The sequence below is a fragment of the Eptesicus fuscus genome, chromosome 7 (assembly GCF_027574615.1).
Source record: "Eptesicus fuscus isolate TK198812 chromosome 7, DD_ASM_mEF_20220401, whole genome shotgun sequence".
NCBI classification, from domain to species: domain Eukaryota; kingdom Metazoa; phylum Chordata; class Mammalia; order Chiroptera; family Vespertilionidae; genus Eptesicus; species Eptesicus fuscus.
This window is the reverse complement of record NC_072479.1, coordinates 56,107,451-56,132,543: the sequence shown is the minus strand read 5'-3', so window position 1 is coordinate 56,132,543 and position 25,093 is coordinate 56,107,451. Positions and strand designations below refer to the sequence as shown.

The following is a 25,093-nucleotide window of genomic DNA, read 5'->3' as shown; positions in this document are numbered from 1 at the left end:
GTTTAAATGTGATTATTCTTATTCTTTCTCTTAAAATCCTCACCCAAGGATATGTTATGGTTTTTTTGAGGGGGAGGGAGAGAGAGATAGAGAGAGAAAGAGAGAGAGAGAGAGAAGAGAGAGAGAGAGAGAGAGAGAGAGAGAGAGAGAGAGAGAGAGAGAGAAACACCAATATGAGAGAGAAACATAAATTGGCTGCCTCTCATATGTGCCCTGACTGGGAATTGAACCCACCACCTTTTGGTGTATGGAATGATGCTCCAGACTGAGCCACCCAGCCAGGGCCAATGTGATTATTCTTGATACTGTGGGAGGATAACTTGGAAAGGAGACAGAGGCAGGGAGATCAATTAGGATGCTAGTGTAGAAGTTTAGATGAGAGATGCTGAAAGATTAAACTAGGACCAACATTGGAAATGGAAGTCTAAAGAGAATGTGGTCAAGTTTGGAAGAACAGATTCAGGCCCTTCCCCACCCCCTCATAGAAATAATAATTGAAGCTGTGAAAATGGATAAGATAATTGAGAAAAAAAGTTCTGTTCATCATGCTTTCACAAAAATAGAGGGAAAACTAGGTAGTTGGAGGTATCTTTGGGAAAGAGAGAGTACATTAAGGGCCACCTTTAATGTCATCTGGTGTTGTTACCAGATGTTTACTTGTCTTGTTCTTGAAGATGAGGTTAAATAATTCTCTGGAAACATAAAAGATCCTATACTCAGCCCTCGGTAAGTCTTCTCTTCTCTTCTCTTCTCCACTGAAGTCCGGATCTTGACCAGTAATAGGCCAGGCTTCACGGAAAATTTTTAGCTCATCTGGCTGAAACAGATGGAGTCTATCCTAAATAAATGTGTCTGTCTTCTCCATTTCCAGCTCCTTGGAGAAGAATAAGTAAATACTTGGGCAGTTCTGTTCAGGCTAGCTTAAAGTGCCCATGCTTCAATGCAAGCCTGTTTTGCACCCCTTTATGAAAGACTAAGAGCCGCAGTCTGGGAAGTGGGTGGGTGGAGTGGACAGTGATTTGCTCCTGAGCCCCAGATGCTTCACCTGTCTTTTTCACAACTCCCCACCCTTTTTACCTTTCATCCAGAGATCTCAAAGCTCTAAATAAGCCTTGATCCTCCCTGACCCCCTGAGTCATCTTCTGCTTCCATTTTCCCAGATGGGAGGGGGAAGTGGGATACCATGCTTGGGGATGGGTGCTTCAGGGTGGGTGGGGTGGGGGTGGGGTGACTGTGGGGATCCAGGTGCCCCTTCCCAGTCATTGGGCCATGTGCGGGGCAGGCATCAAGGTGGCTCTATGTAGTTCGGTTTCAGCTCATCGTTTTGAGGTTGTTTTATGACTAAACAGACTCAGATAAAGAGTCTGAGCTGGAGAAATTGAAGAACAAACAAAGCTGTAAAAGACTCCGATAAAATTCCTCCTCACTCAGAATAGTCTTGGGAGCCTTTCTCAAGAATCTCAGAGTAATCTGGAAAGGTTAATGAAGTCTCACAGCCCCCAGTGGGGACTGGGACTGGACCAGGCAGGGCCAAGTTAGGAGAAGGGAGCATTGAATAGATTTTCCTTCTCTCCCTCTTCTTGTAAGGGGCCCAGGGATTCAAACAACTAATTTGGAGGTTAAATCAAAACTGAGAGGAAAAGGGGATTGGATAATGGGAAATATTGATATTTTGTAAAGAACCCCCTTTTTTAAATTACAGAATGTTTGAGATTCTGGGTGCAGGATAGGTGACGACGACCCTGAGTTGGAGAACATTAAGAATGGAGGGTAATTGGCTGGGAGTGAGAAGCTCTTGGACTGTGAAAATAGTGGTATGTATGGGGGTGGTATGAAGCATGGATCTAGATGGGGGTGAAAGCACTCAGAGGATGGCAGTCTGAGGGTGATCAGGTCTGAACTGGGGGCTGATGAAGCTAAAGGATCTGTATTTGGGGACCAACAGAACAGGAGTTCTGGATGGGGTGACTCTATGAGAACAGGGAAAGGAGATTCATCAGAGGGATTGGAAACTGGATGGTGGGTGTCAGGAGGAGTCTGTGTGAGGGAAGAGGAGGTGTGATGCTCTGGGAGGGACCTCAGCTGAGGTGAGTGGTTAGAAAGCCAGGGGTCAGCCCCCCTCCCCGCCCCCCGCCAGCTATTTTTCTGTTCTTTGTTCCAAATGAATTAGTGTATTGGCCACAAAGAGAAATCCTATGAGCCGATATGACTTAGAAGTGGGAGGAAAAGAGTTGATGGGAGAATGTGTGCGAGGGGGAGCCGTAGAGACTGCCGGTTTCCATGGTGATGGCCAGAATCATCATTTCTATTCTCCTGATTTCTGCAGCAGGTCAGGATAAGCTGTCAGGAAGAACTGCTGCCTTTTCATCTCAAAAGAATCCAGATCTGGGTAGAATGGGGCAGTTGGTGAAGTTAGGGATCTCTGGCAGGGATAGAGTCTCTAATCCCAAGGTTAATAATCTCCTCTGACGTCTGTAGGTACATTTAAGAAGTCTGTGGATAGAAATAAACAGCAGAAGCCAGAGTCCCTTCTTACCCATGGGGTGGTCTGGGGTTTCAGGAAGTACTTTCAAGCAATGACGTCCTAATCTGAGTGTAGACAAATGGACCTCTCCTCTGAAACCAGAGACTCAGTGTAGGTACCCGAAGTCCAATGATCCTGCCTGAAATTTCCCTGGAAGCACTAAGAACCTACTTTCCACCCACAGAGTCTCTCCTGTTCTTCAAGGAGCCTCCACGCAGCCTGGCTGCTATTGGGCACAGAAGATTGAATCAGGGGAGAAGAGGCTGACAATGGTGAGTGGGGAGGAAAGGCCAGTGAAGAAGCTGTTGCTTCTATTACATTCAAGTGCCAAATGTGTAGGGCATGGATCTTGTAAAAATCCTGGCTGTATAATTCTATTTACTTTTCCTGTGAGGGCCAGAGAGCTTAAGTGACTTACCAAAAGACACCTGTCCCCTAGAGGATTCAAACTTGTTCCTATCCTAGAGTACTCTGACTTTTGCCCCAGTCATACCCCCTTTGTAATCAGCTGTGGTTTGAGATGGGTGCCCGGGTGCCCAGGTGCCCAGTATAATGAGATCATGTCTTAGGCACAGTAGCTTCTATGTGCTCCCTAAATTCCTTCCACCTGCCTGACTTGTCTAGTGACTTTAGAGTAAGGCAGCTGCCAAAGCTGGCTCCTCTATTCTCAATTTGCTTTGGAATGCTTGCTGAAAAACTATGCATCTCCTGCTTGTCTGTACTCTGCTTAGTTCTTCTTAGCCATCATATCCTTAGCACCTAATATAGCCCCCGACTTACGGGATCCCCGAAAAGGTACCTCTTCCAATAGGAGGCACCAACTGTGGGGACTACAAGGAAATGCCTCTTGCATAGAAACTTCCCCACACCCTTCTTTCTTCCCTGTGAACCTGACCCCACTCTGGTTCCACTGGTGTTCTGGTAGCCCTAGTTTTCTTGCCCGCCCCCCTTCTCCTGTATATCATAGTTCCTGTGCCTTTCCCTGTGTCCCCTTAGTTCTTGTCTCCTTCCTCCAGTTTCCTCTCAGTCTCTGCTCATCTCCTGCGCAATGTCTCTCAGCCCTGCCTACATCCTTCTCCTTTTCTCCCTCTCCCTTCTTTTACTAAATATTTATTGAGTCCCTAGGATGCCAGGCCCTCTGGTTGGTTCTGAGGGTACACATGCTCTGAGCCATTTGAAGAAACACAAAGTACTCAAGACACAAGTACTTGAGCAACTTTGATATAATGTGACAAGTGAAGTCCCTTGGCCTTTTTCTTCAAAAGTCCTCCTGTAGCTGTGACAAGTTGGATTGATTCACATCCCTTAGTAGTGTGGCCCATTGTTTCACAATTCTTTCAGAGGGTAAGTCCTCAATGCCAACCTTAGTTACTCCTGCAGTTAAGGTCATCCCCTGGGCTTCAGTATACTCACATATATACTTTTAAAAAAATGAGCATCATAATTATAATGCCTACATTCCCCATCTCCTGGGATGTTTGTGAAGATTGGTTGAAATAATGGGTGTAAAGTTCTCTAAAACATTGCAAATGTTACATAATGACTCCCTCTTAACTTCTCAGTGGGAATGGAGGAGAGCCCTTTTCTCCTACAAATAGAACAGCTTAAAAGATAATTTTAAATAGTTGTGAAGTGCGTCAACTTTTACTCTTTTTTGTTTACTCATTATTTATAGATGGCAATTCTTTGATCTTTGTAGCCAATGAGATTCATGTCCCTTAACAAACCACCAACTTTTCTTGAAGAAAACAAATGCTTTTTACTGTAGTGACATGGATTGAGGGCAGACTTCAGATGGGAGTCCTTAACCATCTAGGCATGAGAACACACATAATAGGAGGACCCCCTCTCCCCATCACAACACAGCTCCTTTGCGTTACCGTTGGAGGAGAATTGCTATGATGATCCAGGAGGAGCCCAAGAATTACATGGGAGAGCGGTAGTGACGCTTGATCCCAGATGATGGATTTCCAAAGAGAAATTAAGAGTTTGACTAGGCTGTTCTGAGTCAGAAAATATTATCAAGCTTTGCTCCTGTTAATGACTTAAGAGCAGCTGCTGGATTCACCCCATTACTTTCAGAGGGTGGAGGCAGAGAGCGGGGGCAGACGCTGCTCAGGGGCAGAGAACTTTCCGGGATGGGAAGCCAGCCTCTTCCCAGGTCATTTGAGTCCTTGCTGTCTGGACTCACCCTGATGGATAGGTGGTAATGGGGTATCCATTCTGGTGCTTCCCCATTGGACGGGTCAGCGTAACAGGTTTCAGAGCAACTGCCTGAGTTCTCCTAGGGTTTCTTTCCCCTCTACTTGTCTCCACACTGACCCAAAGGAAGGTTTTTGGTTTCTCAAACTCCCTTAGCCCTCATACTCCTGTCAGGAATTTTTCCAGTTGTCTATCTGGAGGCTCATCCTTTTTGAGGTCTAGCCTACTTCTTCACAGCCTGTGCCTGGTGGAAATGCTTATACACTACTGGGATTCTGTGTGTATAGCCCCTTCTCTAGCCCAAGCATGCACTTTTTACTTTTTTCTTGCCATTTTTAGTCTGTATATTTCATATTTCTGACTTTAGGCAGAATGGTTTCTTTGCTTTTCTGGCTTCTTAGGGTAGCCACTATTTTCTTCAAGGAAAGTTTCGATAATTGGTAGGTTGTTTTCAGTCTCTACCAGTTCAGCTCATCCCTTTTCTCTGTAATTCCCTTGTGGAGCCAGAAAACAGCTACGTGTTCCCAAGGACTCTGAGCCTGGGCATTTTAAGAGCTCACCTTTCTTCACCCATCCTTAGCCTGCTTCTTTCATCTGCTGGCTGCTGAGCAAGGGGATCCATGCATGGCACCCGCAGAGCAGCTCCTAATGACTCAAGATGAGAGGTGAAGCTCAAAGGCACAACAGAAACCCATTTGTAATGTGGTTGTTTTTCTTTCAGATCCTTAAGAACATAAGCAGCCTATATTATGATAAAAGAGCAAAGTGGAGGGGGTGGGGTTTAGGGTTGAGGATGGTTCAGATTTTATTTTTACTTCAGGAGGCTCATTTTTGAGTTTCTCCTCTGCCTATGGTGAGCTTAGATCTTAATCATATTTAGATAGTAGTGCCATCTTCTTATGGCCTCTGCCTCCACTATTACTTTTTTATTATGGAAAAATATACGTAACATAAAATTAACCTTTTTAACCATTTTTAGGCGTGCAGTTCAGTGGCATTAAGTACATTTACATCTTTGTCAACCGTTGATACCTTCCTTCTCCAGAACTTTTTCATCTTCTCAAATGGAAACTCTGTGCCCACTGAACAACAACTCCCCATTGCCCCCTGACCCCAGGCCCTGGCATACCTTCTCTAGGATTTGACTCAGCACCATTCTGACTAAAAGGGTTCTATTTCTTCTGTTAAATCTCAGGTTCTCAGACTGAATTCAAGACCCTTCTCCACTGGTCCCATAGACTCACTCCAATGAGCTCCGATCATTTCCTGTCGCACGAGTCCCACTCTGAGAGTCAATTCTGAGCTGTGCCCTTGTGCCAGAGTCACTCTTTCCCACCTGATGCTTTGGATGTGTCGCCCCGCCCCCTCTCCCCTCAGTGCAGTTGGGCCTTGCTTTCTTATTCTGTTCCATACTTCTCCTGCTTTAAGACATCCCCCTGATGTCCTGCAATGCCCAGTTTCTCTTACTGACCCTCCTTCCCAAACTCCGTAGTATTCTGCCTGGTTGCTCTTATCCTGTTCTTGCCTCTTTATTTCTGTGTCTTACTTCCTTCCGAGACTGGAGGCCACCTCAAGGCAGGAGCCTCTCTCTGGAGTCCATTTTGGGTTCATGTACTAGTACTCTGTTCTGATCCTCAATCCTCACAGTGTGGTCTGGGCTCTAGGGGCATTAGCATCGCTCAGGAGCTTGTTAGAAATGCAGGATCTTAGGCTCATCTCAGACCTACTGAATCTGAATTTTAAGATCCCCTAGATGATTGACATGCATATTCAAGTGAGAGGTGATAAACAATTTATATTGCAGGTGTGCATAAATAAAAGCTATCTAAGTAACAGATCTAGACTAGAGTCAAACTATGGATATTTTTGAGGAGAGGGAAGAAAGAAATTTTATGTCTTTTGAATTTATGAGTCCCTATCAGAATTGCCTAGAAAGCTGGGATCTGACTCCGAGGCTGAGAAGGAACAGAAGACAGTGTTCTCCAGGGAAAGGCATGGGAACCTCCTTAGCTGTGTGCCTCACAGTGAGGCAGAACAGGGGCAATATTCCATAACATTCAATTTGAGGTCAGCTGATGGTGTTTCCCCAGAATTAGCACTTGCACCCAAGCAGACAATTGTCACCAAAGTCCTGGGAGAAGCAGAACTACAGGTCTCAAAATAACCTTCTGGTTTCTGTCTCCATGGCTGGTGCTGATTCATATTTTGTAGGTTTGACTATAGCTGGGAATGGCTGAGGAGCTGGTGTAATTCTCTCCTTCTTCCTCACCCCACCAGGAGGGAGTGAGGAAAGGCATGAAGAGTGGAGACAGGGTGTGGGAGTCAAACCTGTTCTTCACATAGCAATCGCCTCATCTCACTCTTTGCTCTCACTCCACCGCTGGGAAAACTAGGAGCCAGTCTCTGAGTCTGCTTGGCTCATATCCAGCCTCCCTCTTTTTTTTTTTTTATCCCTTTTCCCTTTGGGAATCAAAGGGAGCAGGTAGCATCTTCCCCTGTTCTCCCACTTCCAGATATAGAAGAACCATGATGTACCGAAGCACAGGCTGGAGGAAGGAGTTTGAAATTCGTTGGGCTAGTGCCTTACTCCCCTTGGTTATCTTCAGAAGAGGATGCCAGGAACCACTGGCCTTGCTGCTGTTTTGGCATAAAGGGATTATGAATTAACTGGAGGGAAAAGTAGTTTGGGGTAAACTGGGAAGAAGAGGTGGTCTGTTGAATGAGAAAATAATGCAAATGAGAGATTTCTTCCCAGAGTTATGAGAAAAGATTACTCTGAGTCTTTACCATGTTTTCCAGATTCCTGGGCCTTTGGATTTTGCTCTATTGGTGGAAAAATGTGTTTAGCAATCTTCTCTTACTGGTGATTTCTATAGCACAGGCATTGTGTACAGACCTCTTGTCATCTCCAAAAGTATTTACCCTTTGAAGCAGTGCCCTTTGAATTTTACCATAGCTATAATGTAATCATTGAGGGTTATTGCATGACTAGAAGTGGCAGGGTGAGGCCCTGGGGCCTGATTGTCAGGACCAGGAGGGGGGTTAACCTAGGCTATCAGAATATGAGATTCTGGTGTTTCTGTCATTCAGAGTAAGTAATAATACCCCTCACTTCTCTTTTCTCTGGGGGGTGGCATGGGGTTGATCATTTCATCTATTACCAGGCTATTTCACTCTTGTATTTTGTACCAGCTCTGGGCCCTTAAAACCACTGCTCTGGTATTGAGCTCAATATTTCTGTGTCCTAAATTACATGTCCATTTTCTCATCAGACTGAAAGCTCCCTGTAGGCAAGGACCTCCGTTCTCTTGATCCCATTTCATACCGATGTCAGTATAGACTGGCTGGTGAGGAGAGTTCAAGGGGAGCCCATCTTCCTACTTCAGAGTATCTAAGATGTTGGCTTATTGGCACATAGTTCCTTTATGAGAGAAGTTGTAGGTATTCTTAAAAAACTCCTCAACTTCTAGATCAGGTTGTATTGGTTTAGTTGAACAAGACTCTGAGGAGGCTGGAGCTGTCTCAGGCTTCTTTCTGGAGGAATGCTTTGGGCACTTGGAGCTGAGGAGATATTGGTAATGACTGGGATATGGAGAAACATGAAATTTTAGCCAGGAGAAGCTATCTCAGGAATCTGTAATGAGTGTGTGTGTGTTGTTATTTCTTTTCCAACAGGCTGCATAATTTTTATGACCAATTATTCCATTTGTAATGACGCTGAGATAACAGAGATCTCATCTCATGCTCCATGGCACACGCCAGGCACTCATGGGAGCTATAAGAATTGGATGACTAGAGTATTTCAATCAAGATTCAGTTCTAGCAGGAGAGAGAGATGTGAGTGCTAAGGAAAACTTTGTGAACAGGAAGGAAAGGTAAGGTACTGGAAGAGGGTGTGGAGAGAACTGAAGTTTAAAATGAGAGAGATGTATTGGGGATAGAGAAAAGGACTATCTTCCATCCTGAGAATTTTGTGATCCAACATAGCTTCTGATGGTGTTATTTTACAGGTTTCTTTGGCTGTGAAGATAGTGTCATACAAGCCACAAGGAGCCAGTCTTTTCCCACAAAGGATTTGAAGGCTCAATTGGAAGTGATTTGCTTTAGGAGGTTTAGGAAAGACTAGGCTGAGACTGGCAGGGAGAATGCTCTTCTGGGGGCTAGTGGTTCTCTTTCCCCTTAGAACCAACTTTTGAGTTAGGACAGGACTGATGATCTTGACATATCTGGTAATTGGCCCATCAGGTCTGAAGGCAGGGAGATTAAGAATTGAGATCCAGTTGCTCCCACCGATTGGTCTGGAACACTTGCCTGCTCCTACCTCCATAGTTTTCTCTAGGGCATCTACTTGCCCTCTTGCCATTTTTCTGTCTGATTTTTCTTACCCATTAACTGTTAAGGGCTGGATATTCAAAACCAGCAGACCTGGGTTTGAATCCTAGCTCTGACACTTAGTATTGTATTGTATCTTTGATCTTATTTCCCAACCTATAAAATGGGGATTATGAGACCTACTTCTCAGGCTAGTTGTAAGGGTTAAACAAAAGAATGTTTGTTAAGCGAGAGCTTGACACTGAGTAAATGCATAGTAAAAGGTAGTTAACAGTTTAATTTCGAATTCACTCTCTCTGCTCCCTGGGCACTTTTTGGTAGATAGAATCAGAGAGAAAAAGTGTGATGGCCAAGGAAGTGGATATAAGATGTTGACTGCAAGAAAAATGAAGGGGTAATAAGAGAGACAGACACCCTGGGGACAGAGAAACAGATAGTGAAAACCAGGCAGAAGAAGAGAGAAAGTGAAGGCTACAAAGATAGACAAGGGAGAGAGGAACAGAGAAAGATAAGTGAACTAAAGAAAGGAAGGAAAGACAGACTAGAGTGAAAGCCAGACAAAGGCTGTCAGAGTACAGAGATGGAGAGTTCAATTGTGGAAGGTGGCATAAGATCCCTCCGGCAAGAACTTTCCTGCTTTCTTCTTGCCCCTTGCTATTGTGGGACTTGAGTGCTAAGTCCCTGGTCCCACCTCCCGTTCCTCTTCACAGTCCAGTCATTCCACTCCAAACCCAGCCAGCACGGATCTGCCTCTACCCTGAAGCTTGGGCAGCCCTGCCCCCTTCTTGTCTGCTTACTTCATCCCACACCATCTTAGTTACCCAAGTCCATAGGGATTTTTCATTTCAAACAAAACTGTTCGAAGTGCAAAAGCATCGTGGTGTCAGCCAGTCAGTGCAATAACCAGGTGTAGTTTTACAGTCGCTCCCCCCCACCCCCCACCTCCGACTGTAACAGCACTTTCATATATCTCTGGCTGCGACAGGCAATTTTCTTTCAAAGATTGTTTTTTCTGGAGCCTGTGATTTCTACTCTCGCCTCCAACCTCTGGGATATTAAAACGGGGTCAGTGGCTCTTGGCAGGCTGGCCGATTTGTGGTCACTCCTCAGCTCCTCTGTTCACCCTCCCTTGTTGCCGTGTCTCCAATTGTGGCATCCCTCTGCCTCTGCACCCCATCTAGTTGGGCTAGAGGAAATGGCTTCTGTGGTCCTCTATGCTGAGCAGTTCTGTCACGTGTCTAACATTAAGAGTTGAGGTTGAGAGGTGTGGGGGTGGGGACCAGGAGAAGATTCATTTTCTAAGCCCTGTTCTCCATGGCTCCCTCTGCCCCCATGTTGTTCTGGGATGGAGCTGTCAGTTCTTTTCCAGGGGGCACATTTTGAAGAAACGGGTGAATATAACTAAGGTGTAACATTAGGAATTCTCTGCTAGACACTGGGAGTGGGGTGGGAAAACTAGTATAATCTCTTTTTCTGGAAAATTTGGAGAATAGGAGGAATTCCCATATAAATTAAATGCTGGGTCAGGGGAGAGCTGGCATCTGGGGAGGGCATATGGCAACCTTTGAACCCCTACTCCCCTGAACAGAGACTCTGATTCTGCTCTTGCAGCCAAAGGCAGTCTCTTCCCACCAGAAAGTCTCTTCCATCGTTTGCTGGTATGGAATTTGCTGGCCAGCAAAATCCCTTCCCTATCTCACCCAGGGAGGGTTCTTTTCTTAGAAGAAATATCTGTATCTGCCTGTGGGGTGACCCATTTTAGGATTTCTCTATTCCTTTTGTTGGCCCATGGCCTGATGCAAAATCCTGCCTGAAGTCTAACTCCTATTCCTCTTGCTTTGCTAACAGATCGAATCCTCTTGAAAAACAACATGACACACACATCCCCCCCTCCTCACTCATATCATCCGTTGTTTTTATTAAATAAAAGTAAGTGGAGCTATAAGATGTGACTGGCCTGGATCCCGGCTTCATAAAACAAAACTAACACCCTCTTTATCAAGGGGCTGAGGCATCTAGAGAAGATTTCTTAGGCCATTTTGCTGTCACGTAAATGGGAATCAATATTCAATAAGCCCTTGATGCACTACACTAGTGGTTCACTTAATACCGGCTTCCAGTACAGTAAATGGCGTTGATATAGGGAGGGCTTGTTTGTAAAATAACACTGCAGGCCTCACCTTCTTGATATTGGATCTGCTTCCCCTAGGAGAGAAGATTCAAGACTCTGAGCGAGCAGGAGAGTCATTTTGCCAATTCCGCTGCCTCAGGACAGACTCTCCTATAATCTAGCTCGAAAAAGAGAACAAATCTGATGCTTTTAAAGCCAAGCAGTCTAAGAGCTCCTAGAGGTTAATAGGCCCATATTCCTATTAGGAAGTTTTCCGCCGTGCCTGGCCTGATTGCCTCCTCCTTCAATAAATTAGTCAAATTGAAAACCAATTGAAGGATAGAATTGATTCCACCACTAACATATGAGAGTAGACCCTCCGGAGCCCTCAGCGCCTGCAGCGGTTCGTAATAATACCGCACTCCCCTCAGCCCCTGTGTTTGCTGTAGGGAAAGACTGCGGGCTGTTGGCCCCCTGGTGGATGCATGGTAGGTCTGGGTTTCTCTGTGTATAGTGACTGTGAGAGTTTGGTAGGAAACAGGCCGATTAAGTTATGGTCAATTATTTAGTTTTCATTTCATTTGCAGGGAATTTGTAACCCTAGACTTGCTCCCTCTACACAGGGTTATTAAGGAAAACAAATCTAACGCTGCCCAAATGACATAGATACACGTACAAAGGTGTTGCATAATACATTTCAGGGCCACATGGATTCTTAAAAATTTATCAAACATTTTTGGGTTGTGCCGAAACCGGTTTGGCTCAGTGGATAGAGCGTTGGTCTGCGGACTGGAAGGTCCCAGGTTCAATTCCGGTCAAGGGCATGTACATTGGTTGCGGGCACATCCCCCGGTGGGGGGTGTGCAGGAGGCAGCTGGTCGATGTCTCTCTCTCATCGATGTTTCTAACTCTCTATCCCTCTCCCTTCCTCTCTGTGAAAAATGGATAAAATATATTAAAAAAATATATAAAAAATTAAAAAAAACATTTTTGGGTTGTCTGTGACATTGTTCTCTATTCCCAGTGTTCACAGAGTATAGGAATTCACAATTTGGGGTGAAAGAGGGAACTTAGAGATTTATCCTGCAGTATAGTCTTGTCTATTTCCTATCCCAGTTAGGGGGGTTGGCAGTTTGGAGGAAGGTGGGAGTAGAAGACTTTCCATTCACTACTGTTTGGGGATGCAATGGAGGAGGTCAGACCTGCTTTATGCAGTGACTCGAAATTGCCCCTACAGGAGTGATGTTCTGGCTCCCAGAGCCATTTTAGATCAGACCTTTAGAAAGTTTCCATTCTGTTGCAGAGAGCTTTAGTGAATCGAAAATGAGAGGCTGGTATTTGGCCTCTCTGCTTGGGCATGAAGAGCAGGAGAGAGCAGCCCTACAGTGTTTGCTTGTATTAAGTTGTTTTTGTGGGTGAGCCCTACAAGGATATTGAGTAATGGGTGCATATTTTGAAGGAGAGATATAAATAAACTCTGGCGGGTTTCTTGTCTTCAGAGTTCCTCACTTGGCGCAGCCTAGTATTCTTGGGAAGAGACCAGCAAAGTATATACAGGATTGCTATGTTTAGCGGGGGCCCAGGGGCTTGATCACCTGGCTCAGGGCTTTTACAACCAGTTTCTGGAGTACCTAAATGAAGGAGAAGGGGTCTTGCTTATCTCCTTTCCCAAATAAGAGGAAAAGTGATCATTTAAAGCTGGAGATGCTGAGGTTAAACTTAGCAAAGGACTTCCTGACAGTAAGCACAATGTGACCAACTTACTGTAGAGTCCCTTCTGTCCTCCTCCCAGGCCTTGTTATCTGTTGCCCCATGTTGCGTACAAGGGCCAAGTATGGTTCTGATATCTCTCACCTCATCAATTTCCAGGGATGCCTGGACGAGAGTTTCTCCTTCCCTCTCCATTTCATGTACATATTAAAAACCAGCAACACCCAGACAGGAAGTGCTTTTCTTTGGTTAGAAGTGCTTTCTTTGGTTAGACAGGAGCAGTCTTCCCGGCTAAGCCTCCAAAGAAGCTCCCTTGTTCTACTGAAGTCTGCACAGAGGATGAGGCCAGACGAAGAAGTCTCTGAGGAGCACAGAGCAAAGATTCCAGGGGATAGAACTCCTAGGGGGAAGTGGGCCCTCAAATTGCTTTCCTAGGAAAAGAAGTCATTGGTGAAACTTAAAGCTTTCACCACTCTCTGATATAGTTGGGCTTCTCCCAGCAAAGGGACAAATGGACAAATGTTGTCTTGAAGAGTCTTACCATGCCATAGTCTGACTTATCCTGGGAATGGACCAGTTTTCATGGAGCAATAGCATCTCAGCACAGGGTATCACCAATGACCAAGCCCCTCTTCCCCTCTGGTTAAACTCCCAATCATTTGGTACCTCTGGTGGTTCATTCTTGCCACAACTTGTGTTCTGGCTCAGTGTTCCCCCACGCAACAGCTGATGACATCTCTTGGCTTCCCCCATCCATTCAGCAACGCCTCTCCCCCCAACCCGCCTCCTCTGCCTGCTGTCCCAGCCTGTAACCCTGATCTCATTTCCTCCTACCTCTCACACCATTCTAAGACCTCTTGCCTCAACCTGTGCCTGGGCTTCTTTCTTTGCAGCCCCTCTCATTCCTTTGGAGAGTCCACTCCTTTCTGATGTAGGATCTCCCCTGAACATTCGTACTTTCCCCAAGACTTTCAGGAACCAGAGGACTCGCAGAGAGGAGGGTGGCTCCTATCCCCGAGGTTGCCCCCAGCTCCTCAGTGGGGCGGATTTCATGCCTGGGTTGTGTGTTGTTTGTCTGTCTCAGACTTTGCAGCCCCTGAGGCAGTGGCTCTGTCTTTGCAGGCTCAGGGAAGCCTTGGCAGCCAACAAATAATAAATAATACCCTGGTAACACCACCTGCAACTGCTAATGAGTGTCTTTCCCCTGCCTCGCTCACCTCTTGGAGGTTGGGGGTGGGAACCCCTGAATTCTGGGCAAATGGATGCTTTCTCCTTTTTTCTGTCTTGGACAGTAGTTGAGGTTGGAGGGTGGGGGACGGTCCTTTTCAGGGGCAGAGGAATACAGAAATGGCCTTGAGGAGCATACTAAATAAAAACAGAGTATATTAATATTTCTTCTGATTGCAGAGTTTTGGAGAGATGGAAATCTTCAGGAGCGGGACAACAGGTCTGGGACTCTGCATTTTTTAGGGTCTTTTGGGCTTTGGTTTCTAGAGGCAAACTGGGGAGCTATTACCAGACCCCATCTCTTTCCTCAAGGAATGTCTCTCTAAGTCATTGGTTTTCTAAGTTTGATACTCAGGAAGTCATCTTCCTCCGATTCCACTGAGTGACTTGACTGTCTTCTTTTACTTTGGGGAGTATTAGTGTTAGCACACCAAAGGCAGTTTTCTAGAAGGACTTGTACCAGAAGTTCCAGCAGTTGCTAGCAGGAGAATCAGTGGTGATTTGGCTTTGGGTCACCTAAAGAGAGGAGCAGGATAGATGTGCAATCTTGTCCATTTATGCATTTTTAAATTGTTACCAAAAGTGCCATTATTTCCTGATGTAGGCTTGACTCTATTAAAAAACATATGCTAGCCCTGGCCAGTGTGGCTCAGTTGGTTGGAATGTTGTCCTGTTTATTGAAAGGTGGTGGGTTCCATCCCCGATCAGGGCACAAACGAGAGGCAACTGATCCCTGTTTTGATGTCTCTCTCTCTCCCACTTTCTAAAATCAATAAGCGTATCCTTGGGTGAGGATTAACACCCCCCCCAAAAAAAAAACAAAACAAACACAACAAAACAAAACAAAACAAAACAAAACAAACAAAACAAAACACATATGCCATCAGGCAAAAGCCCTTTAGACTTTTGTTCTGGTAGTTATAGTAGCAAAAGGGAATGAGAAGAGGATATGATTTTCTGAGATGTTTAATGTTCCATCTGAATGGTCTAGCTCAGTGGTCGGCAAACTGCGGCTCGCGAGCCACATGCGGCTCTTTGGCCCCTTGAGTGTGGCTCTTCCACAAAATACCACGTGCGGGTGTGCACATACAGTGCAATTGAAACTTGGTGGCCCATGCGCAGAAGTCGGTTTTCGGCTTTCAAAAGAAATTTCAATCCTGTACTGTTGATATTTGGCTCTGTTGACTAATGAGTTTGCCAACCACTGGTCTATCTGAATTAGTCTGTGGTCCATTTTTCCGAAGGCAGGCTTTGTGACCTATATCAGAAGAGCCATTCAGGATGATTTTGGATTCACTCTAATGTAGTGACCTCTGTGGCACTAGGGGTGGCAGGCTGGAATATTTGCATTTACCTGATCCCTGTAGCTCTCGGAGTGCTATTATAGGGGCTCTAAAGTGGGGCAGGACAGCAGGGTGGGTGTGTAAATAGAAATCACCCTCTGATCTATACTCTGTGGCTGCAGAGTAGAGTGGATGACAACTCTCCCTTCTCAGTCTGAATCTAGGCTTTGTATAGAGGCTACTTCTGTAGAAACATTGATTTTGCCTCTTTTGATGGCAAAATACTCAGGAAAATGAAGACCAGCCCATCCTTGCTTTGCTGTCCAGTGTCACTCCTAGGACTCGAGTTTCCCAGAACCATCCTTCGCAGGCCCCCTCTTGATTCAGGGAGTGTTTCCTCAGCCATCACCCATCATCCATGTTTCCCTCATTTCTGCTTCTCTATTCCAAAACTACCATTGCTCATGCCCACTGCCCCATGCCTCCCACCACTTCTTGGGGGTGTAAACAGTTCTGTCTGGTATTTGGGGTATATGAGCTCTGTGTTGACTTAATTCTACATGACCCTGCTTGTAGACTGCTGGGGGAGGAGCTAGCCTCCTTTTCATTCCCCTGGAGTTGGGATCCAGTCCTGGGCCAAGGAGGCTCATTTTCCCATGTGTAGGAAGCTGATGGGCCCCCTTCTCTGCAACATTTGGCTCCCCGGGTTCTCTGAGTCACCCCCTGACCCTGATCGTCTGTAGCAAGGGCTAGACCCATCAAACCAACCTCATCCAAGAGGGCTTAATGAGCACCTGGTGGCTAAGTGCTTTGAGATCTTTCAGATGAAAAGGGCTGTCAGTGGTTCGGGGTTATTATTGTCGGGGTGGTGGCGGCGGCAATTACTAGATAATCAGGGCACCCAGCTCCCTTTGTGCCTCAAGGGAGTGCCAGGCTCTCCAGAGGAATGGCCATCTGCTTTACTTTATCTGCCTTGGGTTCCTATGGGGTTCCTTTTACTATTTGCCATCTCCTCTTTGTAGCTGGACAGGTAGTATTGCAAAAGCTCAGGAAACGCTGAAATGCTTACTCTCTAGGGGGTGAAGTGGTTCTGAGGGGTGTAGAGCAACACAAACCAGACTCCTCTTTCCAGCTTCTGAATCGCAAGAGGGACTGGATGTGGAGGAGCGTTCGGAACTTAGGGATGGAGGATGAGCACCTCATTTGACCTCAGTCTCTAGGATATAAAGAGGTGGGGTGGTTGGTGCAGGGGAACTTGAGAAAACCAATTGTACTGGTTAGCCGTGAGAAGAAAAGGAAACAGGTTCCGAGTACAGCCGCTCAGGAGCAATGCGAAGTGTATAGAAGAGAGATGAAACATGTCAAACCAGGGAAGTGACAGAGGCACCTTCTCTGAAGCATTCTAAATGAAGAGACTTTTCATCTCTGCCTTGGATGGTTGAAGTGGAAGAGCATTCCAGGGACAGAAGGATACTGGGGATAACTTTAAGGAATATGCCCTCCTAAGTGAATAAATCCACAGGCCACAGTGATGCTCTACTTTTCTGTCTGAAAGAGGTGGGGTTTATGTTCTGGGCTTTAGTTCCTAATAATAGTGGATGATGTGAGAGTATTTTCAGGGTTAACTCCAATAGAGTTGCTGTTCAGATGCAACCACAGAGAAAACCTTATTTCCCATCTTGCCCTTACCTTCTATACCTTTACTCTGGGAATGAACACCATTTCAAAAACAACAACACACCGATCATCTTCCTTGGGGAGGAAGGAAAGGCACAGAGTTTCCTTGAGGGGTCATTGTGTCGCATCTTTCTGGGAAGGTATTTTTTACCTCCTGAAAAAAAATCTTCTAACTCAGGTAGGGGAGATGCCCTTTTGTGTATAAAAGCCTGAAATGAACATTTCACACACTAGAGCATCTTAAGATTTTCACCTTAACCACAGATGGTCTTTTTTCTTGTTTTTAAAGCCGCAAATTGTGAATAGTGCCATCTTCACTGACATCTACACTGGATCAGTTTTTACCCGCCAGGTTTACAGATTCTTGGGGTTTGGCCAACATTCTGCATTGTTTGCTGCCAAAAGTGACTGTTGTTTAAATAATATATGTTACCCACTCTGAATTAAGTGATAGTTGTTATAGGGGTTCTATAAAATGATTTTTTTAAACATCACATGGCTTTGAAAAAAGGAAATAAATAAGACAGCTGTGATTAATATGGAAAAGAGAAAGGTTGGGAATGGAGGAGAAAGATAGAGAAAGCAGGGAGAAGAGAAAATGCTGACCAATGGATTTAAAGTATTGAAACCTCAAGAAAAGAAGAATGCTAGCCTGTCCTGAGGCCAGAGCAGCAACAACTGGGACATTAACATGAGAGATTAGGGTTAGACTGAAGGAAGCATTGCTATCCTAGGAAGTTGAATAAGGCTGCTTCTGAGCAAGACTGTGGAATCTCCTGTTCTTAAAAATCCTGTGCAAAGGAACAGTGAAAGTGTGGGGGGAGCCAGTGTAGAGAGAGAGAGAACACTGGTTAAAATAATCCTTTGTCACCCTCCTCCTGAGCTGTTTTCTGTCTTCCTTATCAGTCAGGATAGTCCAATCCCGCTGACTGAAACAGATTTGATGACTCAACAATGACCAATTAAGCGTTAACACATCTATCTTTGGAGCTATCTAGCCATCTTTATGGAGAACAGGATCTTAAATCTCTGCTCCTCAGGACAGCCAGAGGCTTTGCCTAAACTGCGGAAAGAGCCATAGACATTTTTCATAATTATAATGACTTTTTACAGGGAGAGCCATAACTCCTGCTCCATAACTCCAGTGTGAGAGAAGAGCCCATTGCAGGCTCTGTGATGCGGGGAATTGAGCCATCTGATGGCTGTCTTCTTCAGGCAGTCTGTGCTTTCCTACCATGGACAACTTTGGGGAGCAAAATTCACATATACGGATAAGATGATTTCTAGTCTGGGAGCTCTTGAAATAAGAGTCTTGAAATAAGACAGATTGAAATTTTCAGAAGTAGACAGTAAGCTACAAAAGGTGAGGAAGTGGCCCAGCTGGCATGGCTCAGTGGTTGAGCGTCTACCTATGAACCAGGAGGTCATGGTTCAATTCTGGTCAGGGCACATGCCAGGGTTGTGAGCTTGATCCCCTGTAGGGGGTGTGCAGGAGACAGCCAATCAATGATTCTCTCTGATCACTGAAGTTTCTATCTCTCTCTCCCTCTCCCTTCCTCTCTGAAATCAATAAAATATATTTTTTAAAAATAAGAAAAACAATAGTCTTGTCATCTTAGTTTTCCAGTTGATTCTTTAGTTCATATTCCTATAAATTTCTCCTAGTGATCTCCTACAGTATGCCTCCAACTTTTATAAGAATTTCATGACACCCTGGAAGCAGGCCTGAAATCTTCCTATTTTATCACCACTCTCCTTGGCTCACCTTGTTTAAAGACTTTTTGGTCTAATTCTCCTGTAAGATATATGTAAGAATATGAACATCTTTTTCCATATTGCACTTCAGGCCTTGATTTCCCTCAAACTACTAAATAGTCTTTTACTTGTCCGTCTAGCAGTCTTGCTTTCCTCACTACACTTAAGAAGCTCTCCTGGGACAATGAGAGGACAGCTTGTCAAAATGTGAATGATCAGCCCAGCCAGTGTGGCTCAGTGGTTGAGCATTGACCCAGAAACCAAGGGGGCGCTGGTTCGATTCCCAGTCAGGGCACATACCAGGGTTGTGGGCTTGGTCCCCAGTGGGGGGTGTGCAGGAGGCAGTCAATCATGATGTTCCTCTCTCATTGATGTTTCTATCTCTCTATTCCTCTCCCCCCACCCTAAAAATAAATAAATAAACAAACAAACAAATAAATAAATAAATAAAAACATTTACCCCCCAGAGCTTTACCTTGTTTGATGCCTTTCTTTGGCTAATTGTATGGCATTAATGCTCTTCAGCTTATGTTCATCCTCACTGATGTGTTTCAGTCTGGGCTTCCTTGACAACAGAGCCTGTGTTTACATTTTTTGCTTTATTCCACTCTCCTCTCAGTGCAACTTAGAGCCTGACTTCATAATATTCCAAAGTGCTAGAGGTGAATAGTTAATTTGATAATTTGATCTGTATAGACAACTTTTGTTTTTCTTGAAGCATGTTTAGAAAATTAAAATATTTTTGTGACTGCTTTTACAATCCTCTACTTTGATCAAGAAGACACATTGTTATGGGTGTATCTTTTATCATAGAGAATGACCTTTGATATTCTCCTAAAGGATTCTTTCTTTGATCATAACACTAAAAAGATAAGCTACTGTGCTTCTTTGATTCAGTTAGCAAATTGCCTTGTTTGTGATAGCTATTGCTCTGGACAAAGGATGCAAAATGAGTAAAACAGAGCCTCTACCTTTTAGGTGCTTTCAGGTTGGGGGGATAGACAGGTAAGCCAGCATTTACAATAGAGAGTGATCAGACCTGCGATAGACGGGTGCATAGGGTTTTGTGATACAAGGGGGTATCATCTACTGGCCCACTTGGCAAAAGGGGGCGAGTGGTTATGGAAACATAAGACTAAGGCTAGACACGAGAAAGTCTTTCTCAATTAGATTATAATAAAGCCTGCACACCTCTATTGCACACCTTATCGCAGGTCTGATCATGCTCTATTGCCTATGATAGGTCTTGTTTAAAGACGAATACGATTAATCCGTGCCATCAAGGAGCTTCCAATCTAGAGAGGAGGACAGCAGAATAAATGTTTAAAATATGATATGATAAGGCCTGAGGTGGAAGCATGGGAAAAGTGACACTTCCTTAGTGAGAGCCAGAGGAAATGTTATGCTGCTTAGAATGCTCAGAAAGGATATAAAGAGGATAATTTCAATGACTTACCCTCTTGCTCCTTTCAAGGCTGTGAATAGGTTGATTCAAATTCCACTGTGCAGTTTATTTATCATCTGGAATTTCAGCAGTTTAAAGATCCAGTATATATCAAACTTCCTAGGTCTCTGTCTGGACACCCTTCCTAGTTCAGGAAGCAATTAGTCTGAGAGAGAACAGAAGTGAGAGTGTAGGAGCAGAATATATATCCTTTTACAATAATTTAGTAACAACCCTAGGTAAGTGACCAATAATTTATAGAGTCTATTCTTTTTATAGAGAGATTTCCTTGCTGCTCAACCAGCAAGCTTGCTGGGTTTAGAGGATTAATCTTTGATGTAGTAAATATGCTCAAGTTGTAATTCAGTTGCAGGGGTAAAGGGAACTTAGACTTGTCTTGTATAAGGGAAAAACATTAAACGGATTTGTTAAGGAACTGCCACGGTAGTCCGGATTGTCTCTTGTATCTTAGCGTTGAGACTTCCAACTGCAAGGGACCCAGTAGATCCTCTAATCCAATGCCCTTTTCTTACCGATGAGAAGACTAAGACCTATAATACACGAGATGGTAGCAGATCCAGGACGGGAACCCATGTCCCTTGACTCACTCTTTTAATACTACATTAAGACTTTTAATACTACCATGCTACTTACTACATGTCATATTCAAACTCTAGCTTTACTTTCAAGACTCTTATTGCCTTCCTCCCCCTCGGTTCTTGTTTGTCCCTCCCTGTTGCCTACTTTAGCCTCCTATCCATGCTACACAGGGTTGGTTTTGTTTTGTTTTTGCCTCTAAAAGCTGGGATCCCTTAAGCACATCCCCTTCCCAGGCTGGAAGGCCTTCACTTTTCTGGTCCTTCTGCCCCTTTATTCTTCTCCAACCCAGCTTCAGACTCCCTCTTCCAGGAAGCCTCCCCTAAGCAACCTCTTCTGTTTTTGAATGCTTCTTAGCTCTTCGTCTTTTTGGCCCCGGTGTTGATTTGCATTTGCTGGTTGGTTGCTTAGAAGCATTTTAAAGTCAGTTTGTAGATATTTATGGTCTATCAATTTACTTAGATTAGGAGCTTCCTAACAGCAAGGCCTGGAATGCACAAGGGGTATCTTTGTGTTGTTGCCTGACCACCGCCGGGATTGGATAGTCCAAGAAAGTTAAAATTACTTCTGTAATTGGGGAGAGGAACGACAAAAAGAAGACTGACTTAGAGGTGGGTGAGTGTGGTGATGACGCTTAGGGGTATTTGAATAATTTCTTAAGGTTCTTTCTAGACCTGGGATTCTGTAATCTTGTGAACCAACTTGGATATGCCATAGCCTTAACCTGATGCTTACCAGTTTGTGGCCTGTGTTAAGTAATAAGACATCCTGCAACTAGTAGGTGGAAGATTGGTGTGTCTACTGCATGTTATGAAGACAAAAAATAGCTTGGTGAGAGGAACTTTTTATGTGGAATGCATTGTTAGGTGGAGCACCTGGCTGCCCAGTAGATGACCTCAGTTGCCGCCTGGAGGTCTCTACCTCAGGGAAGGGAGGCCCTGAGAGCCATTTTGACCTGAGTTCAAATTCTGTAGAACAAACAAGCTGATCTCTTGCTCCAAGGCCCAGTCTAAGAGGCTCCAGTGTGTTTATTAACTCTTGCATGTCCTTGCCCTGGAGAACAAACAAACAGCTCAACCTGACTCATTCCCTCCACCAACTGTGCTTAATTTTATTGCTGGGGTTTGCCAGGGAAAATTCCTCAGACCCTGTGGAAATAAGAGAACCAGTGGGTATAGGTCTTATATATATTCCTACTCCTTTCCCCCATATAACACTCATTCTCCTTGAAGGTGCAGAAAACTAGAAGTAGCTTCGAATTCACTTGGCTTGGGCTCTCTTCTTGCTTGAGGTAAATCAGCTTGCTCCACTGATTCATTCATTCAACAAATATTTATTGAATGCCTACTATGTGTGAAGCTCTCTCTATTCTCATGGTTGGGGCTTGCCAACTCTTTTTTTTTTTTTTTAGTATTTATTAGCTTTTTAAAAATATAATTTATTTAATAAAAGTTTATATAATTTAATTTTAAATAATGGTTCTGTTTAATAACCAGTTTCAAAAATTCTTGAACATTTTACAGTCAGCACTCAGGAGTGTATGAGCCAGTGCAGCACACCGCTGGTTTGATGCGATTTGAACCAGTGTCCACTGTCAGACAAAATTTCCGAGAAAGGCTAATGCCCGTGTTTCAGACCTACCCGCCCCCCCCCCCCCGCCCCAGAGTCACTGTCTCTCCCAACGCTTTATCAAATGCTGCTCATATTTTCCTCCATAGGAAGGAGGCAGGCTTATGCTCATGTTTGTACTCAATTCCTTCCCTCTCTGTTTTAGAAGAAACCCAACTCAGACCCTCCCCATTGCTGTGATGGGTTGCCTAAACTGTGTAATCCTCAAAAGACTTATGTTCATATGATGTTAATAGGAGTGTCTTTAAAAAGTATTACATGATCAGGTCAGTTTCTGAAACATTGGACTAGACAAAACTAAAATTGTAAATGCAGGACTTCTCAGAACCTTTAACATATTAATATTCATTTTGTATCTCCAAGAGAGGACATAATGTGCAATATTATTAGACCACAGAACCTCTTTTAAAGAAAAATCTCATCACTTTTTGGGAAATTAGTAGAATTCAGTTTGGGAAATGCTGATATAGTGCAAGGTGTATTGGCCTAAGAGACAGGAACCTGGAACGGTCCCCCTTTCTGCCATTCATTTTTCTAGGTGACTCTGGGAAAGTCACTTCACTTCTCTGAATCTTAATTCCTTTACTTTGAAAAATGAGGAGTCTGGATTAAATCATCCTACAATCCTCTTCTACTTCTGACATGATAGATTTTTTCCTTATTATTCTGCTTCTTTCTTTATGTTTGTTTCTACCATCAGTCTGAGAATCCCTAAGGTGGTATTATATCTCTTTTACTCTGTGTATCTTCCTGAAATACCTAAGACAGGGTCGTCCAAATATTGAGTGGGGATAGAATAAAAATACCCAACAAGTGTTGGCCACTGTACAAAGGCATCCATAGACAGACCCAACCCCCTAAGAATCAGAAACATAAAATCTAAGATAGATATCTTGACATACCCATAAAAGACATATAAAAATGGAACAAAACATTAAACCTGTGTATGTGATTAAAGAGGGCTGGAATAAATGCACTTTAAACATTACAGGAAAGAAAAACTATGGAAAAAATGACTGTTTTACATGAAGCTTAATGTCTTAAGGGAAAGATCTGAGAAGGCTCCTTGGAAGAGAGGAGCACTGATACCAAGAGAGGAAAGGATATTCTCGACTGCTGTGGTGGGTGAAGAGAGGGGAGTATCCCTGGTTTGTGGGACAACTTACTTGGCTGAAAATTCAAAGAGAATGGAAGCATGGTCATTGGGGAAGTATGATGAAATGTAGACCACATACTGGGAGTCAGTGAGGGTGAGAGGAGATTTACCCGGGAAAGTAGGTCACCACGATTTCATTCCCAGTGATCTGTGGTGAGTTTGAAATCCCAGGGTACTCGGACAAGACATGTACATGTATGGATGGCCTTGGAGACAGACAGATTCCCTAGTGGGTGGTCCACACCTTTTGCCTTCTCTTGCCTTGGGTGTGATGGGCTAGAGCCCTAGATTAAGTTCATGCCTCTGGGCACTGTGACTTAGAGAAGATAAGAATGATGAGCAGAGACACTTATCTTTATAGCTGTTCTTATTTGATTTGCTGTGTGTGTGTGTAGTCTGTATGCACTTGTCTATGTGTATGAATGTGTGCTTATATGAGTGAGTATGTACTCACACACATATATGGCAATGTGGCCGTGTTAGCAAAGTGCTTATATGACCATTTATGACTGTGGCAATTGTAAAAGGGTGAGGTTTAATTTTATGTGTATATGTGTAAAATGATATGTGCACTACATGTGAATAGTGGTCTGTTTTATATACATGAGACATGTACTCATATATATTTTTTATGTATAAATGTTTATATGTACTTAATGTCTGTATCTTAGGCTATATCAGAGTTACTTATTTTTATATTTCTTTGCCTTTAGGGGTGGATTTGTTTCATTAATTCACCAAATATTTTTTGAGAGCCTACTATGTATGAGGTACATTCTACGTATGTACATGGGGTGGGTCTGTGTTTGTATACATGAATGGAAAGTGCACATGCACTTATGTATATGTCAACAAGCTTATGAAATGTCCATGTGTATCCTAATTTTCTCATCTAATTTTTAAATCTTGCTGTACATGTTAATGTAAGCTTTCCTAAATATTTTTGTTAAAAGCAGGAGATTAAGTAGATTTCGTATAAGCATCTAATGTGGGTATGTCCATGTGGAGTAAAAAGGCCTGCTCATTATCCATTTGCAATTTCCTCCTAGGCCTCTGTACCATCTCACCCTACAGCTTCTTGCTCCCAAAGAGCTTGGAAAATGACCTAAAAGACTCGTGTACCACTGTATAAGTAAATGGCCCGTTTCCCTCCCGAGTGTGTGCAACCAGGAAGAAAGGCTGGGAGATGGTCAACAATGGATATTAAGCTCTAGCTGTTTGAGAAGATTTTTCCTTTTTCTGGCCTCATCTTTTCTACCCTCAACAAGTTTTCCTAATGCCTCGAAAGAAAGGCACAAGGTTTTTTTCTGCCCCAGAGAAACCAGAAAGAGAGCAAAAGAGTTTTTGCTCCAAGGGAATCTGCTCCCATTTTATGGGGTTTGTCAATAATGTTCCTTCATTAAGATAGCATCTCGGCAGAATGACAGAAGGCTCTGCTCTTTGCGAA

At 44.0% G+C, this 25,093-nt stretch overlaps 1 long non-coding RNA gene across 1 annotated transcript; it reads left to right on the top strand.

Annotated features, from left to right (window-relative positions):
- The first annotated feature begins 2,711 nt into the window (after nucleotides 1-2,711).
- Nucleotides 2,712-24,879, top strand: LOC129149648 (uncharacterized). Its single transcript, XR_008556505.1, has 3 exons — nucleotides 2,712-2,796; nucleotides 24,360-24,416; nucleotides 24,696-24,879. It is a non-coding gene; the product is annotated as an uncharacterized LOC129149648 (long non-coding RNA).
- The last annotated feature ends 214 nt before the right edge of the window (nucleotides 24,880-25,093 follow it).